A 17,347-nucleotide genomic window follows, 5' to 3' on the forward strand; every position below is an offset into this window, starting at 1 on the left:
ATACATGCACTGGTCTGATATTTGTGCTATGTGTTAAGTGGAATTAAGAGCTAAATCTGGCATGGGAGTGGAATATTTCCTAAAATATTGACATTGTAGCTACATAATGTGCTTTTGACAACACCTAGAATAATGTTTATAATGTAGGCTTTTGAAAAGAGAGTGGTTTCTTTTTTTCCTTTATAACTAACGGTCTTTAGAGATAGGGATGGATATAGGGAGTACCTAGTGATTTGGCTAAATGTGCTCATAAGAAATCTGCTATAAGTCTAATAAATTGTCATGACTGTGAAGATAAGCTTTATCATCTCTCTGATAGTTTTAACATTTTTCTCTTTGAGTTCAATGTCCCATAGTTTGACTACAAAGTGTCTAGGTAAGTGTGTGTTGTTATTTTTCCTGCTTGGCTGGGTGGGCTTCTTCAATTTAGAAAAAAAAAGGTCCTTAAAACTTTATTCATCTATATTTCTCCAAATACTATCCCCCTTTCAATTTTCTTTATTTGTAACTCCTATTGAGTATATGTGAAATCTTCTCATTTTATCCCCCATGTTTCTGATTTATTTTTTTAAAAATCATGTATTCATTTGGCTGTGCCACATCTTAGTTGCAGCATGTGGGATCTAATTCTCTGACTAGAGATGGAATCCAGACTCCCTGCACTGGGAGCTCAGAGGGTTAGCCACTGGACCACCAGGGAAGTAACCTGATTTACTTTCAAGTTTTTTTTTTTTTATTTTTTTTTAAGTTTTTCTAATAGATGGGGAAACAGTGGAAACAGTGTCAGACTTTTTTTGGGGGGCTCCAAAATCACTGCAGATGGTGACTGCAGCCATGAAATTAAAAGACGCTTACTCCTTGGAAGGAAAGTTATGACCAACCTAGATAGCATATTCAAAAGCAGAGACATTACTTTGCCAACAAAGGTCCATCTAGTCAAGGCTATGGTTTTTCCTGTGGTCACATATGGATGTGAGAGTTGGACTGTGAAGAGGCTGAGCGCCGAAGAATTGATGCTTTTGAACTGTGGTGTTGGAGAAGACTCTTGAGAGTCCCTTGGACTGCAAGGAGATCCAACCAGTCCATTCTGAAGGAGATCAGCTCTGGGATTTCTTTGGAAGGAATGATGCTAAAGCTGAAACTCCAGTACTTTGGCCACCTCATGCAAAGAGTTGACTCATTGGAAAAGACTCTGATGCTGGGAGGGATTGGGGGCAGGAGGAGAAGGGGACGACAGAAGATAAGATGGCTGGATGTCATCACTGACTTGATGGACGTGAGTCTGGGTGAACTCCGGGAGTTGGTGATGGACAGGGAGGCCTGGCGTGCTGCGATTCATGGGGTTGAAAAGAGTTGGACACGACTGAGCGACTGAAATGAACTGAACTGAACTGATGCTACATTTTATATGATTTCTTTATATTTAGTTTCCAATCCATTAATTTATTTTAGCTATGTCTACTATTCTGTGTACATTACTTTGCCAACAAAGGTCCATCTAGTCAAAGCTGTGGTTTTTCCAATAGTCACGTATGGATGTGAGAGTTGGACTATGAAGAAAGCTGAGCACTGAAGAATTGATGCTTTTGAACTGTCGTGTTGGAGAAGACTCTTGAGAGTCCCTTGGACTGCAAGGAGATCAAACCAGTCAATCCTAAAGGAAATCAGTCTTGAATATTCATTGGAAGGACTGATGCTGAAGCTGAAGCTGAAGCTCCAATACTTTGGCTATTGATGGGAAGAACTGACTCCTTGGAAAAGACCCTGATGCTGAAAGATTGAAGGCAGGAGGAGAAGCGGATGACAGAGGATGAGATGGCTGGATGGCATCACTGACTCGATGGACGTGAGTCTGGGTGAACTCCGGGAGTTGGTGATGGACAGACAGGGAAGCCTGGAGTGCTGCAGTCCTTGGGGTCGCAAAGAGTCGGACACAACTGAGCGACTGAACTGAACCGTTCTGTGTGATCTGTCCATTAAGTGTTTTAAACAGTGATTTTATTTTTTAATATATGAAATTTCTAGTTGGTTCTTTTATTATATTGTTATTTTTTGTATGGTGTCCTGTTTTTCCATAACGTATCTATTCTTTAAAAAATTTGAGAGCAATGTGTTTAAAAATCTCTCTAGATTGCTTGATTATCTTGAGTTTTAGGGGTATACTTTCTCTTGTTTGCTGTTTCTGCCTCTTCCCCTTTAAATCTTCCTCTTGGTAATTTATAATTTTTTTTTGAGGTTATCATGTATTTTATTTTTAAAAAATTATTTATTTTTATTTGGAGGATAATTGCTTTACACTGTTGTGTTGGTTTCTGCCTTACATCAACATGAATCAGCCATAGGTATACACATGTTCCCTCCCATCTATTTGTAATATTTTGACTTTGAGTGTTTCTGCAGCAGGGTTTCCCATGGAGTTCTGTGTGCTGTGGATTTGAAGGTGTTTCTAACAGGTCAGCTTCACAGTTTGCTGTTGCCAAGACCCTGCAAGTTTCACTAATTATGGGAGAATTTTTATGTTGAGATTTTAGTTCAAGATTTCTGCATCAAATGTCACACTGTGTGTGTATGTGTGGTGTGTGTGTGTGTGGTGTGTGTGCTGTTGCCTGCCTAAGGGTATATGAATAAATTAGTCCTCTCTTTAATTTGGTATTATGTAGACAGAGAATTAACAGAATGGAGTAAAAGGTTATAAAATCTGTGTCATTTGTCTTAAAGCTGTTTGCAGTTCCATATTTCAATTTTGTTTCAAGGCAGTAAAAATTGAGCTCTTGCCTTTATTTGTCTATGTTGTAAAGAGTTGAGCTTGTTGTTTTAAGTCAAATCAGTAGTTCAATACGTGGGTAATTTTTTCATGCCTTCTCTATTAGCTGTTGCTGTTTTCTCCTTTGGGATAGAAGGCAGTGAGGCTTGAAGGATAGACTTCTTGTCTATAATTCACAGACTTGATTGGAATGTACTGGGAATGATCCTTGTGAAACTTTAATGATTCACTGCTTGTTGGGGAATTGGAAACTATTGATTCATGTTCTGCCTGGGGAGATGTTGCTTCTCTCTGCTAAGGGTGCATTAAGGAGTTGGGTTTGGGTTTTCATTCTGCCAAAAGTCAGACTGTTGTCCACTTTTAAATCTAGGATGTATGGAAGTCTTCCTCAGTTCTGGCAGATAAAGCTTTGATACAGAGCCACATGTATTTCCAAATCTTTCCCTTGAATGTTACCCAATTAGACCAAACTTTGCAGAGGAATGAGAGATTTCTCTGTTATCAGAGAACGTTTGACACCTGCATTGTTCAATAAGGAAATTACTAGCCACATGTGACCCCTGAACCCTTGAAATGTGGTTGGTTCAAGTTAAGACGCATTGTAATTGCAAAATACACAGTATGAAAAAGTAAAATAGGTCATTAACAATTATTACATTGATTACATGTTGAAGTGACAGTATTTTGGATATGTATTGGGATAAGTGAATTGTGTTACTCATTTTACCTGTTTCTCTCTTTAAAATGTGGCTGGGAATTCCCTGGTGATCCAGCGTGTGTTTGATCCCTAGTTGGGGAAATAAGCTGTGCAATGTGGCCAAAAAAAAAAATTTTTTTAAGTGGCTAAGTAGAAAATTTAATTATTTAGGTGGCTGGCATTTTATTTCTATTGAATAGCGCTGCTAGCTGCTATAGAGTCTCACAAATAGTGAAACCCATAAGTAATCTAATAAGAACTTATTTCAGTTTATTTTCACCCTGTACTCCCATTCACCTTAAACATTTTTTTCTTTTCTTTTTGCAATATCATGATTTTTTATATAAGTTAATGCCATACTACTGCAAAGCAGGTTAACTTAAAGGGGTTGTATTTCACATAAGTGAGGTTTTAAGGTCAGCATATAAGATGAAAATTAAATATAGTCAAATTTACCCTTGAAAATCCCTTAGGAAGGCCTTAAGCTGCCCTGACACACCAACTTTTATTGAGTCTCAGCCAGATAATTGTTTTTGTCCAGTATGAGGGCAGACCTCTGTATAATTTTTTTTTTAATTGAAATCAGATGAAGTGGTTGGTTTGTGTTTGGTGCCATGTTATAGCAAAATATAAATCTTAAATCCACAATCACCCTCATCGTGGAGAGATGCCTGCCTCGGAGAAGTGGTAGGGAACTGGAGTCTGTGTGGGAGCAGTGAATTTACACTTCTTGTTTGCATGTGAAAAAAGGGGCATGCCTGCTTTATTTCTCTCTCATCACCCATCAATCTTTCTGTTTCTTTCTCTTTATGTTTGCTAGGTTCTGATAGATGAATTTGGATGCTTTAGTATATAAAGATCTCTCTAGTTCTAATATTCTGTGGGTTTATGATTCTAAATGTTCATAAAAAGCTATAATGAGGCTGCACAACAGTGTAAATATATTTAATGCTATTGAAAAATACAGTTAAAATAGTAAACTTTATGTTTTATATGTGTGTATATATATATATATATATATTACAATAACCAAAAAAGTCTTAATTCCATTTGACTCCATGATTACATTTGGTGGGGTAAGAATGTAGAAAACGTGGGAGTCAGAATCAGTGAATGCAGATGTTTACAGATTGGGCTCTTCAACAGCAAACTCTGAGACTGTGTTTAGCATACAGGATATTTATTGTAAAAAATTCTCTTAGGGGACTTCCCTGACAGTCCAGTGATTAAGATTGCATGCTCTCAATGCAGGTGGCCTGGGTTCTATCTTTGATTAGGGAACTAGATCCTGCGTGCCATAACTAAGACCCAGGCAGGGCAGCCAAAAAAAAAAAAAAAAAAATAATAATCTCTCAGAATCAATACCTATGGAAGGAAGAAGAGGGATGCAGGAGAGGGTACAGGGAAAAGCTGTGCTGTGCTACAGGCTGTACAACAGACTCAGTCAGCCCTTCTGGGACTGTGGAGCAAAAATGGCCTTACAGAGTTGTCCCAGCGCTAAGCTGAAATGTTGTTGTTGTTCAGTCACTAAGTTATGTCCAACTCTTTGCCACCCCATGGACTGCAGCACACCAGGCTTCACTGTCCATCATCAACTCCCGGAGCTTGCTCAAACTCATGTCCATAGAGTTGGTGATGCCATCCAACCATCTCATCCTCTGTCGTCCCCTTCTCCTCCTGCCCTCCATCTTTCCCAACATTAGGGTCTTTTCCAATGAATGGGTTCTTCACATCAGGTGGCCACAATATTGGAGCTTCAGCTTCAGCATCAGACCTTCCAATAAGTATTCAGGTTTGATTTCCTTTAGTATTGACTGGTTTGATCTCCTTGCAGTCCTAGGGGCTCTCAAGAGTCTTTTCTGGCACCACAGTTTGAAAGCAGCAATTCTTTGGCGCTCAGCCTTCTTTACAGTCCAGCTCTCACATCTGTACATGACTACTGGAAAAACCATAGCTTTGACTATAGTAAGACCTTTCTACCTAACTTCAGTAATGTGGGCTGTCCCTGGAAGGGTGTAACCATGGATGAGGTAGCTCTCCACAGCAAAGGCAATTCCTGCAAGGCTGTCTGCAAGCAACTCTCTGATAGCTGGGACCAGTCCTTCCCTGAAGGGAGATCTTCACACTGCACTCAAGATGTCACCACAGAACTTTTTCTCTTGCAACCCAGCATCTATTTCACCCTTCAAAGCTGCACTCTAAGTTCCTTTAGAAGAATTAATTCTTCTAAAGCATGAGCTTCTTCGTGGAATAATAAATTACATGCTCTGTCCTCCTTCTGAAGTTAAAAACCAGTCAAGGTCTCTTCCTGAACTTCAAATCTTGTATAAAATACTTAATCGAAGATGAAAAACAGGTTGATGTTCACACTTTCCAGACCAGAGGATGGGGTCGTCCTTGTTGCCCTGGCTCCAGCCTGTCTCCTTCAGCTACATTCATTCTTTCAATATGCCTCTAATTAATGCTCCCCTTTTTGGACTGAATTTAGCAAATTTCTTTGGCTTGCAACCAAATCATCCCAACTGATATGCTGGGCTTCAGATCGTGACTCCAGCACGTGCCAGTGTTTGATCTATTTGCCTCGTTGGCTAAGGATTGGCATGCCAGTCCTTAGCTCCTGACTCGGGATCCAGTGCACGTCCCCTGAAGTAGAAGCGCGGATTCTTAACCACTGGACCCCCAGGGAAGTCCCACCAATGTTTGATCTTAAATCTCTCTGAATCTTGGTTTTTCTCATCTGCAGTAAAATCTGTCCTGTAGGGTAGAGCCAGGATAAGGGACGGTGTATTGACTCAGAACTGTAACTAGTAGTCTAAAAAGGTTATACAATGAATAAAGACAAGTCTCTAGCACCGCCCCCCACCCCAGTTTACACTGTGAGTTACTCTACTAGAATACCAAGTGCTGTACGTGTTAAGTGTGGGAATAATGACCATTTCTTGTTTGCCAAATCTCTTTTGGGGATGGGTTTTAATATCACCTCCTCAACACTGCTGTTCTCTAAAGGGCTGAGGGGTGACACTATTCATGATACTGCAACATAAATTAATGGAACAAGGGAGGAAGATGGTAACCTGTCTTCCAAGAAATGTTGAACCAATGGGTAATCAGACTGAAATCTTAAAAAAATAAAATATGCAACTTCTCAGCAGTCTGGTGGTTAAGACTCTGTCTTCCAAGGCAGGGGGCAGAAGTTCGATCTCTGGTTGGGAATTAAGATCCCATATGCTTTGTGGTGAGGCCAGAAAAAAAAAAGCACTCACAATATTCAAGGTGGTTTATAGTGAAATCCTTAAAAATTGCTGATTGGGGAAGATGACTAATAACTGCTCTGAGATTTAGTTGTATTAAATAAAATCTGTTTTGATGGGTATTTTTCATGTGTAGAGATACTGTGATTTGGCCTGTGTTATATTCAATTTGGTGTGTAGGTGACAACATGTGGGATTTTAATTGGATTCTCTTGTACCTTACCACAAAAAGAAGGATGGGGAAAAAAATAAAAAGATTCATTAATAAAGCTCTTCAGACACAGTAGCTTTTAGACATTCCTCCCTTGCACCTCAAATCAATCCTCACTGCCAACGTCAGAATACTTAGATGTTTTTTTGAGTTGAATTATTGATGTCTTTGTCTTCCTTAGACTACAAGTGAAAAAAGTTGAATGAAAAATTGAATGGTTACTACTGAAATATTTACTGATGTCTGGGATTTGTTTCAGAAAATGTGGGTGGGGGCAAGTAGCAGGTAAAGTAGATGGAACACGACTGATTTCAGTTTAATGTTTTGGGGGACTGGGTTAGGGTACCTGGCTTCACTATTTTATTCTGCCTAGTTTGTATATGTTTAAGATTAGTTATACTAAATATTTTTTTTCAATTGAATGAGTAGAACTAGTAGGTAAAATATATACATATGTGTGCTAAGTTGCTTCAGTCATGTCTGTCTCTTTGTGACCCCCGTGGACTGTAGCCCACTAGGTTCCTCTGTCCATAGGATTCTCGAGGCAAGAAAACTGGAGTGGGTGGCCATTTCCTCCTCCAGGGGATCTTCCTGACCTAGGGGTTGAACCTGTATCTCTTATGTCTCCTGCACTGACAGGCAGGTTCTTCACCACTAGCACTACTTGGGAAGCCCCTAACATATGTATGCACAAAGAAAAGACTGGGAGAGAGCACAGGGGAATGAAGAGTTATGTCAGAGCAGTTAACTATGGGTGATTATTTTAAATAAATACTCAGCTGCAGCTTTGCCATCAATCCTTCCAGTGAATAGTCAGGGTTGATTTCCTTTAGGATTAACTGGTTGGATCTCCTTGCAGTCCAAGGGACTCTCAAGAGTCTTCTCCAGCACCACAGTTCGAAAGCATCAATTCTTTGGTGCTCAGCCTTCTTTATGGTTCAACTCTCACATCCTTACATGACTACTGGAAAAACCATAGCTTTGACTTTATGGGCCTTTGTTGACAAAGTGACGTCTCTGCTTTTTAATATGCTGTCTAGGTGTGCCATATCTTTTCTCTCAAGGAGCAAGCGTCTTTTAATTTTGTGGCTGCACTCACTGTCTGCAGTGATTTTGGAGCTCAAGAAAAGAAAATCTGTCACTGTTTCCACTTTTTCCCAATCTAATGAAAGTTAGATATTATTTTTATATATTACATTAGGAAAGATGAAAATGATGGACAGTACTCCATATTTTAAAGAATATAGAGAATCGGGAATGCTTAAATTATTGTTAGGAATAGAAATTTGTACAACTGTGGGGAAGGCGTTTCTTCTAGATATGTATTCAAAGGAAGTAAATGTGAAGAAGGAGGTTCACTGCAGCATGTTTAGAAGTATCAAAACACTAAGAAGATCCTAAATGTTTACCAATTGGTTAAATAGACTATGGTTCATCCACACAATAGACCTCAAAAAGAATTTTTTAAATTAATTTTAAATTAATATTTAAAATAAATACAGCTAAATCTGTATTTATTAACATTGAAAGAAGTCAGAGAAAAAATTAGGTTGCTTAACAGTATTACAGAATTTCACATACATAAAAATAAAATGCACATCTCTATTTGTATATTAGATAGTCTGAAAGAATATATACCAAACTGATAATTCTATTTGAGGAAAAAAAGGGAGGATATCAGTTATCATCTTTTCACCTGTAAATAATAGAAAATATAAGCCCAAATGTGCTTAAATAATAAATGGAATATATTGACCAAGTAACTAAAATGTTCAGAGGTGAAGAGGGCTTTTGGTAAAGGGTTGATGGAGGAGTTCAACAATGTAATTCAGCTGCCAGCTTTTGCTCTGTCTTGCCCTTGCCTTCAAAGGTAAAATCTTGTTGAGGACACTATGTTAAGCAGAATAAATCAGATAGAAAAGGACAAATACCATATGATTCCACGTATCTGTGGTACCTGTGAGAGTGTGCTCAGTCATACCTGATTCTTTGTGACTGCACGGACTGCAGCCCACGAGTGTGTTCAGTCATACCTGATTCTTTGTGACTGCACGGACTGCAGCCCACGAGGCTCCTCTGTCCATGGGATTCTCCCAGCAAGAATACTGGGGTGGGTTGTCATTTCCTCTTCCAGGGGATTTTCCCAACCCAAGGATGGAACCCATGCCTCCTGCACTGGCAAGCGGATTCTTTACCACTGAGGTACCTAGAAAGGCCAAACTCTTATAGGCAGAAAGTGGAATGGTGGTTGGCAGGGATTGTGGGTAGAAGGGGAAACCGGAGTTGTTTAATGAGTATAGTTTCCTTTTGCAAGATGGAAAGAGTTCTAGAGCTCTGTTGCACAATAATGTGAATGTAGACTTTTAAATGGTTAAGATGTTACATTTATATATATTTTACCATAATTAAAAAAAAAATACAATACTACATTAAAAAAGGTAAAAGCCTCATCCCAAGGAGAGCTCCCCCTGGTGGTGGAAGGGTTGCTGGCGCATTCGGGCATGGGGCGTCTTCATTCAGGCCCTGCCACAAGTACTGGTTTTCCTTTTTCTCTTTGTCAAACAGCAGCCTCTGCTGCTGTCACTTCAGTAGTGTCCAACTCTGTGGGACCCCATAGACGGCAGCCCACCAGGCTCCACTGTCCCGGGGATTCTCCAGGCAAGAACACTGGAGTGGGTTGCCACTGCCTTCTCCAATGCATGAAAGTGAAAAGGGAAAGTGAAGTCGCTCAGTCCTGTCAGACTCTTTGCGACCCCATGGACTGCAGCCTACCAGGCTCCTCCGTCCATGGGATTTTCCAGGCAGGAGTACTGGAGTGGGGTGCCATTGCCTTCTCCGTTGTCAAACAGCAGCTCTAGGCTTTCCTCTGATTGGACCGTGATGGTATGTAGGGTCATGTGTCTGTTCCTGAATCATCCTAGGGACCTCTTTGTAAATTTCGGGAGCAATTTTGGTTGTCACAGTGATTGAGTATTTAGAATATGGGCCAAAGATAATAGATTTTTCATAATGTATATTGTTTTTCAGTTGTTAAGTTGTGTCTGACTTTTTGCTACCCCATGGGCTGTAGTCCACCAGCTCCTCTGTCCATCAACTCCCAGAGCTTCCTCAAATTCATGTCCATTGAGTTGGTGATGCCATCCAAACATCTCATCCTCTGTTGTCCCCTTCTCCTCTTCAATCTTTCCCAGCATCAGGGTCTTTTCTAATGAGTCGGCATTTCGAATCAGGTGGCCAAAGGATTGGCGCTTCAGCTTCAGCAGTCTTTCAAATGAATATTCAGGAGCAATTCCCTTTAGAACTGACTGGTTTGATCTCCTTGCAGTCCAAGGGACTCTCAAGAGTCTCATAATATATGGAACAATCCAACATTACAGATTTTCCCCTTATCTTGCATGGCTTTTAATGTCCTGTTTGACATTAATGTAGATTTAAAAAACATCTTTATAATAATCTGAACCTAGACCCTAACTCCATTTTATATATGAACATGAACTACTTGTTTATGGTCTTAATATGAATTGAATTTTAAGATGGGAGAATTATGGGTAAATTGAGAGAAAATAGTATTTTGTTTCATTTGGAACTTCACCAAGAGTTGTTCATTACTTCAGAAAATCATGTTTTGAACAGCTGACACCACTTTCTGAATACTGCAGTTCACACTGCATAATGCAATTCACATTGCATATTTTATCTCTGGAGCCAGGATGTATCCTACAATCAATGACATCTCAGATGAAATACTCTACTGAATCTTAGTCTGCATTTGTAGCTGTTGCTTTCACTTCTCACCTGGATTCTTATGACAAACTCTCCAGCTGGTCTTCCAATGCATTCTCAACAGAGTAGCCAGATTATCCTTTTATTAATAAAACGTGGGTCAAAGCATGTCATTCCTCTCTTCTCAACCTTCTAATGTTGCATCATTTTACTCAGATGCAAGCTTTACAATGTGCTTTGAGGTCCTGGGAGATGTGGTTCTGTTTCCTCTCTGACCCATCTCCTACTTCTGCTTTTTCTCCTACTACTCACTTCAGGCCACCTCACTGGCTACTTACAGCCCAGAATACTCCCTACAGAGGCTTCCTCCTTCGATTATTTGCATGGCTATTCCCTCTGCTTGGATACTTCCCCCCTAGAAGTATCATTCATGATTCATTCCCTCACCTCCTTCAAACTGAATGTTATGGTCTTGGTAGCAGTCTTGACCACGAGTTTAAATTGCAACTTATTACCCACTTCCCTACTGTTCTGAATGCTGGTTTTTCCTTACCCTGTTCTACTTTTTACCCCCGTAATACTTATCACCTTACAATGTAATATATAATTTACTTACGTGTTCTGTTGTATTATGCCAATTGTTTGGTGTTTGTATCCCACTACCCTGTTCGAATGTAAGCTCCATGAAACAGGATTTCTGTCTGTTTGCCCTGACACATAGTTCTCAAAAACTGTCCAACAAATGGTGATTCTGCCATTAGGTACAAACATCTAACTACTTCATTATATCTTCTATTATAGTCGTGCCCAAGCATTTCCATATTGAAATACATAATATTTCATAAGGTATTGTTTTCCTGTTATTTCTCCTTTATATTATAGCATTTTGTCATAATAGAAGGTATATCAAAATACATGATCTATTGATTTTACAAGTCAGGATGGTAAGGCAGTGTTATGAAATGCTTGTTACAATATAAGGGTTTGGATGTTAGGGTTAAGACTTGCTGGTTTAGACCATTCCAGAAGCTATTTCTGAAGCTGTGAGTGGAGATAATCTCACCCAAACTGCCTGGCTGCTTCCTGAATGGAAGGCGTAGAGTGGATGTTGGAGACGAAACCACAATGTTGATCACAAGGAGGAAACAAATTTCATTTTCTAATTTTACTATACTTTCATATTGTTCATATTATTTGAATATTTTACAGCAAGTATTCATTCTTTTTGTAACAAGCAAAACCAATAAGGATATTTTTACTTAAAAAAAAAAAAACTACTGTAAAATATAGAAAAAGAGAGAAAATAAAAATCACCTTCTCTCCATAGATAAGAACTACTAACTTTTTTTTTAAATACTCTTTTGTTTTCAGGCATGGATGTACATCGATAACTTTTCTATGATGACTTTGAATAACAGGAGTTGGAGATGTCCTCTGTCAAGATTATTCTGGCAGCCACCTGCATGTTGGATGGAGGGTAAGACTAGGCTGTAACTTAACAATGGGGGTGGAGGGCTTAGAGTGGGCCAGTGGCTAAGAATGGGAACAGATACATCTCAGATACTGTAAAGGAAATAGGCTGTTGACCGTCTATGGGGTCGCACAGAGTGGGACACGACTGAAGTGACTTAGCAGCAGCGGTGATTAGTGAGTGTGAGAGCAGCAAGGATTTGTGTGTGTGTGTGTGTGTGTGTGTGGCATCTGGGTATTCCAACCTTGCTTTCAAGAATATTGAATACTTATATATGTATGGCTGAGTCCCCTTGCTGTTCACCTGAATTTACCACAACATTGTTAATTGGCTATACCCCAGTACAAAATAAAAAGTTTAAAGTTTGGTGGGGAAAAAAGAATCTATTTGTACTAAAAAATAGACTATTCAAAATTAAAAAAAGAATATTAGCGGTCAGGGAGAAACTTTTGTCTTCTTTTGTGCTTTATTGATTATGCCAAAGCCTTTGACTGTGTGGATCACAATAAACTGTGGAAAATTCTGAAAGAGATGGGAATACCAGACCACCTGATCTGCCTCTTGAGAAATTTGTATGCAGGTCAGGAAGCAACAGTTAGAACTGGACACGGAACAACAGACTGGTTCCAAATAGGAAAAGGAGTACATCAAGGCTGTATATTGTCACCCTGCTTATTTAACTTATATGCAGAGTACATCATGAGAAACGCTGGACTGGAAGAAACGCTGGACTGGAAGAAGCACAAGCTGGAATCAAGATTGCCGGGAGAAATATCAATAACCTCAGATATGCAGATAACACCACTCTTATGGCAGAAAGTGAAGAGGAACTCAAAAGTCTCTTGATGAAAGTGAAAGTGGAGAGTGAAAAAGTTGGCTTAAAGCTCAACATTCAGAAAACGAAGATCATGGCATCCGGTCCCACCACTTCATGGGACATAGATGGGGAAACAGTGGAAACAGTGTCAGACTTTGTTTTTCTGGGCTCCAAAATCACTGCAGATGGTGATTGCAGCCATGAAATTAAAAGACGCTTACTCCTTGGAAGAAAAGTTATGACCAACCTAGATAGCATATTCAAAAGCAGAGACATTACTTTGCCAACAAAGGTCCGTCTAGTCAAGGCTAAGGTTTTTCCAGTGGTCATGTATGGAATGTGAGAGTTGGACTGTGAAGAGGCTGAGCGCTGAAGAATTGATGCTTTTGAACTGTGATGTTGGAGAAGACTCTTGAGAGTCCCTTGGACTACAAGGAGATCCAACCAGTCCATTCTGAAGGAGATCAGCCCTGGGATTTCTTTGGAAGGACTGATGCTAAAGCTGAAACTCCAGTACTTTGGCTACCTCATGCAAAGAGTTGACTCATTGGAAAAGACTCTGATGCTGGGAGGGATTGGGGGCAGGAGGAGAAGGGGACAACAGAGGATGAGATGGCTGGATGGCATTACTGACTCGATGGACGTGAGTCTCAGTGAACTCCGGGAGTTGGTGATGGACAGGGAGGCCTGGAGTGCTGCGATTCATGGGGTTGAAAAGAGCTGGACTCGACTGAGCGACTGAACTGAACTGAACTGTGCTTTCCTGTTGTCTGTTTTTACAAAACAATAAACCACGTAGGAAGTGTGAAATCTGATGAATTATGATGTTTGTGTACTCCTGTGAGACCATCACCACTATGGAGATAACAGATGTATTTGTTATCCCCTCAAATGTCCTCTTATCTTTTAATCCCTCTCTCCCTTCTCTACTCTTTGGTTAGTTTGCATTTTATAGAATTTTGTATAAATGGAATCATACATTATGTACTCTTCTTTTTGCTTCTTTCACTCAGCATAATTTTGAGATTCATCCAGCTTGTTGTTATGTATCAGCAGTTTGTTCCTTTTTTATTGCCAAATAGTATTCCACTGTGTGGATATACTGTACCAAAATTTACCATCTATCCATTTGTTGATGGACATTTGGGCTCTTTCCAGGTTTTGCTATTACAAATAACTCTGCTGCAAACATTCACATACAACTTTTAATACATATATATGCTTTCACAACTTTTAGATAAATACCTAAGAGTGGATTGACTAGGTCGTGTAGTAATTATTCCTCTGTTCTAAAAGGGTCACTTTTATCTTCTTTTTTGGTAACCCTGACCAATTTAGTATTGCAGTTTTTAAATTTTTAAATTACTAAAAGTCCCAGATTTTTTCCAAGTAAATGATGGAGAAACAAAAATGAGACTCTGGTGGTCAGCTAGGTTTTTCTTTTCTTTTGAGCAAGCATGGCTCTTATTCACATAGGAGATTACATAGACTTGATGGAGTCCCCCGATGCCAAAGCAAATTCCCTCTTCTGAGGTGCAGTAGTAAACACACAATAGGGATAGGGTAGGAGAGGGAGGATGAAAGGGGGCTGGTAATTGGTATTTATTCAGAGAAGTTTCTCTGCCATGGTGGAAGTTCCAGGTTGGGTGGGATGAGGATGAACAAGCTAACTTTCTAGCTGCTAGAAAGCAGCTAGCCCACAGGAATTCTGGGAGGCTGTCAGGAAAAGGCACACGGCCCCAGGACGACAGAGTTCCTGGGAAGACTGAGGAATTCATAGTAGCATTCCCCATCCTCTGACATCCCTTTTCTAGAACTATCTTTCCTTTTATTTTGACCTTCTGTTTCCTGTTTCTGTCCATTTTTAAAAAACTGAGATCCAACTCCTTTTAGTTTTATGTGTGTGTTAAAACACATGTAACAGGGATTTCCCTGGTGGTCTGGTGGTTAAGAATCTGCCTTGCATTGCAGGGTATGCAGGTTCGATCTGGGAACTAAGATATCACATGACGCAAAGAAGATCCCTCATGTCGCAAGCAAGACCCATCGCAGCCAAATAAATAAATAATATACATAACATAAAATTTACCACTTTAACCATTTTAAATGGTTCAGTGGCATTAAGTACATTTATGATAATTTTATAATTATCATCACTGTTCATTTCCAGGACTTTTTCATCATCCCAAACGGAAACTGTACCTAGTAGACAAAAACTCCCTATTCCCTTTCTGTGCTGTGCTGTGCTAAAGTTGCTTCAGTCATGCCTGACCCTATGGACTGTGGCCCACCAGGCTCTTCTGTCCATGGGATTCTCCAGGCAAGAATACTGAAGTGGGTTGCAATGCCCTCCTCCAGTGGATCTTCCTGACCCAGGGATTGAACCCATGTCTCTTACATCTCCTGCACTGAAATGCGGGTTCTTGACCACTACCGCCACGTCTAGGGATTTACTCAATCTAGGTATCTCATATAAGTGGAATCAGACAGTATTTGTCCTTTCGCTCCTGGCTTATTTCACTTAGCATACTGTTTGCAAGATTCATTCATGTTGTAGCATGTATCAGAATTTCATTCCTTAGTAAGGCTGAATAATATTCCATTGTTAGTATATGACACATTCTGCTTATCCATTCCTCTGTGATGCCACTTGTGTTGTTTCCACCTTTTGGCCATGCTGGGAACGTTGGTGTACATGTATCTGTTTCAGTCTCTGCTTTCACTTCTTTGAAGTAGAATTGCTGTATCATATGGTAATTGTAAGTGTAATTGTTAAAAGAACCACTAAACTGTTTGACACAGTCTGTACTATTGTACGTTCTCATCGGCCATGTATAGGTTTCGAATTGCTTCACATCCTCTCCAACACTTCTTTTTTCTGTTTCATTTTGTTTTGTTTTTAAATAAAAGCCATCCTTATGAGTGTGAAGTGGTATCTCATGTGGTTTTGATTTGCATTTCCCTAATGACTAATGATGTTCAGCATCTTCTCACGCGCTTATTGGTGGTTCATAAATCTTCTTTGGAAAAATGTTTATTGAAGTCCTTTGCCCATTTTCATGTTTTTTTGTTATTGTTGAGTTGTCAGAGTTCTTTATGTATTCTGGATATTAATCATTTACCATATATTTGATTTGTAAGTATTTTCTCCATTCTCACAGGTGATCTTTTCACTCTCTCGGTGTCCTTCCTTTTGGTTTTTGAAAAATGATTGTGCCATATGATTTATAATCTATGAGTACCAAACCTAAAAGGCTAAGAATATGTGAAGAGTAAACAATTAAAATAAAAGTTAGAAGTTATTCTAATTCAGATTTCATGATATGGAAAAAAAATCTATGCTGAGCTACATAGCATTTGGTTATAAATAATAAGCCATTTGTAATAGACATGTATTCTCTCTCTATATTTTTATATAGAATACATGCTTATAAATATTTATATAGAATACATGTTTATAAATAAATATTTTAAAATTCTTTCTTTCTTTAAGACTCGGTGCTCTAGTGACTATAAGCAGAATCAAAGTTGAGAATTTCCTGGTTTTGTATACGATTTGTTACCTTATAATATACTCAGTAGAAAAGGCAAAAAGCACAGAAAACAAATCTTATCACTTCATTAGGTCTGTTTACTTTTCTCTCTCAAAAAATTCTTTTTATGGTGAAGCAAACCTAGTGTCATTACAAAAATGTGCATAAAACTGATACGTAGGGTTTAACAAATAGTTACAAACTGAATGTCACTGTAAAAATCCTTTTGGGTCAAGAAATAGAAAACTGAGCTTTGTTTACTTAACAAACAGGATCCTCATATGGAAGTGTTTTGTATCAGGTTGGTGGGTCCATGGGCTCTGCTTTATGAAGAGAGGTATGTCTGTCTTGGACATCCTTCCTGATGTTTGAGGGATATGCTCAACTTTTGGAAGATGAGGCAGGATGGAGAGGTGATGCTCACTGCATCCTGCCCTTTCCCATCATAGGTCTTGGCCTGGCCTCTGGATAATCCTTATAATGAACTCATGATTCTCAACCTTGGCACTGTTGATATTTTGGGCCAGATAATTCTTTGTTGTGGGGGAGACGTCCTGTCTATTATAGAATGTTTCTACCCACAGGATGCCAGTGGTGCCTCCCAAGTATACACCAAAATGGTCTCCAGATATTCAAATTTCCTGGGGTCAAAACTGACCCCAATTGAGACCCAGAGCATTAATGAACATTTGCTATGTGCCAGGTACGGTGCAAGCTATATACTATTTCAATCACATTTGTCCCATTTTGCAGACAAGGAACCAAGCTTCAGTGGGATTAGGTAAATTATTAAAAGCGGTACAACAGTAAATGGCAGAGCTGGAGTTTAAACACAGGCCTGTCAGTTCCCAGTTTGTTTTCAATAATCTTTTAGAGCTGC

This window comes from Bos javanicus, chromosome 10 (assembly GCF_032452875.1).
Source record: "Bos javanicus breed banteng chromosome 10, ARS-OSU_banteng_1.0, whole genome shotgun sequence".
NCBI lineage: Eukaryota > Metazoa > Chordata > Mammalia > Artiodactyla > Bovidae > Bos > Bos javanicus.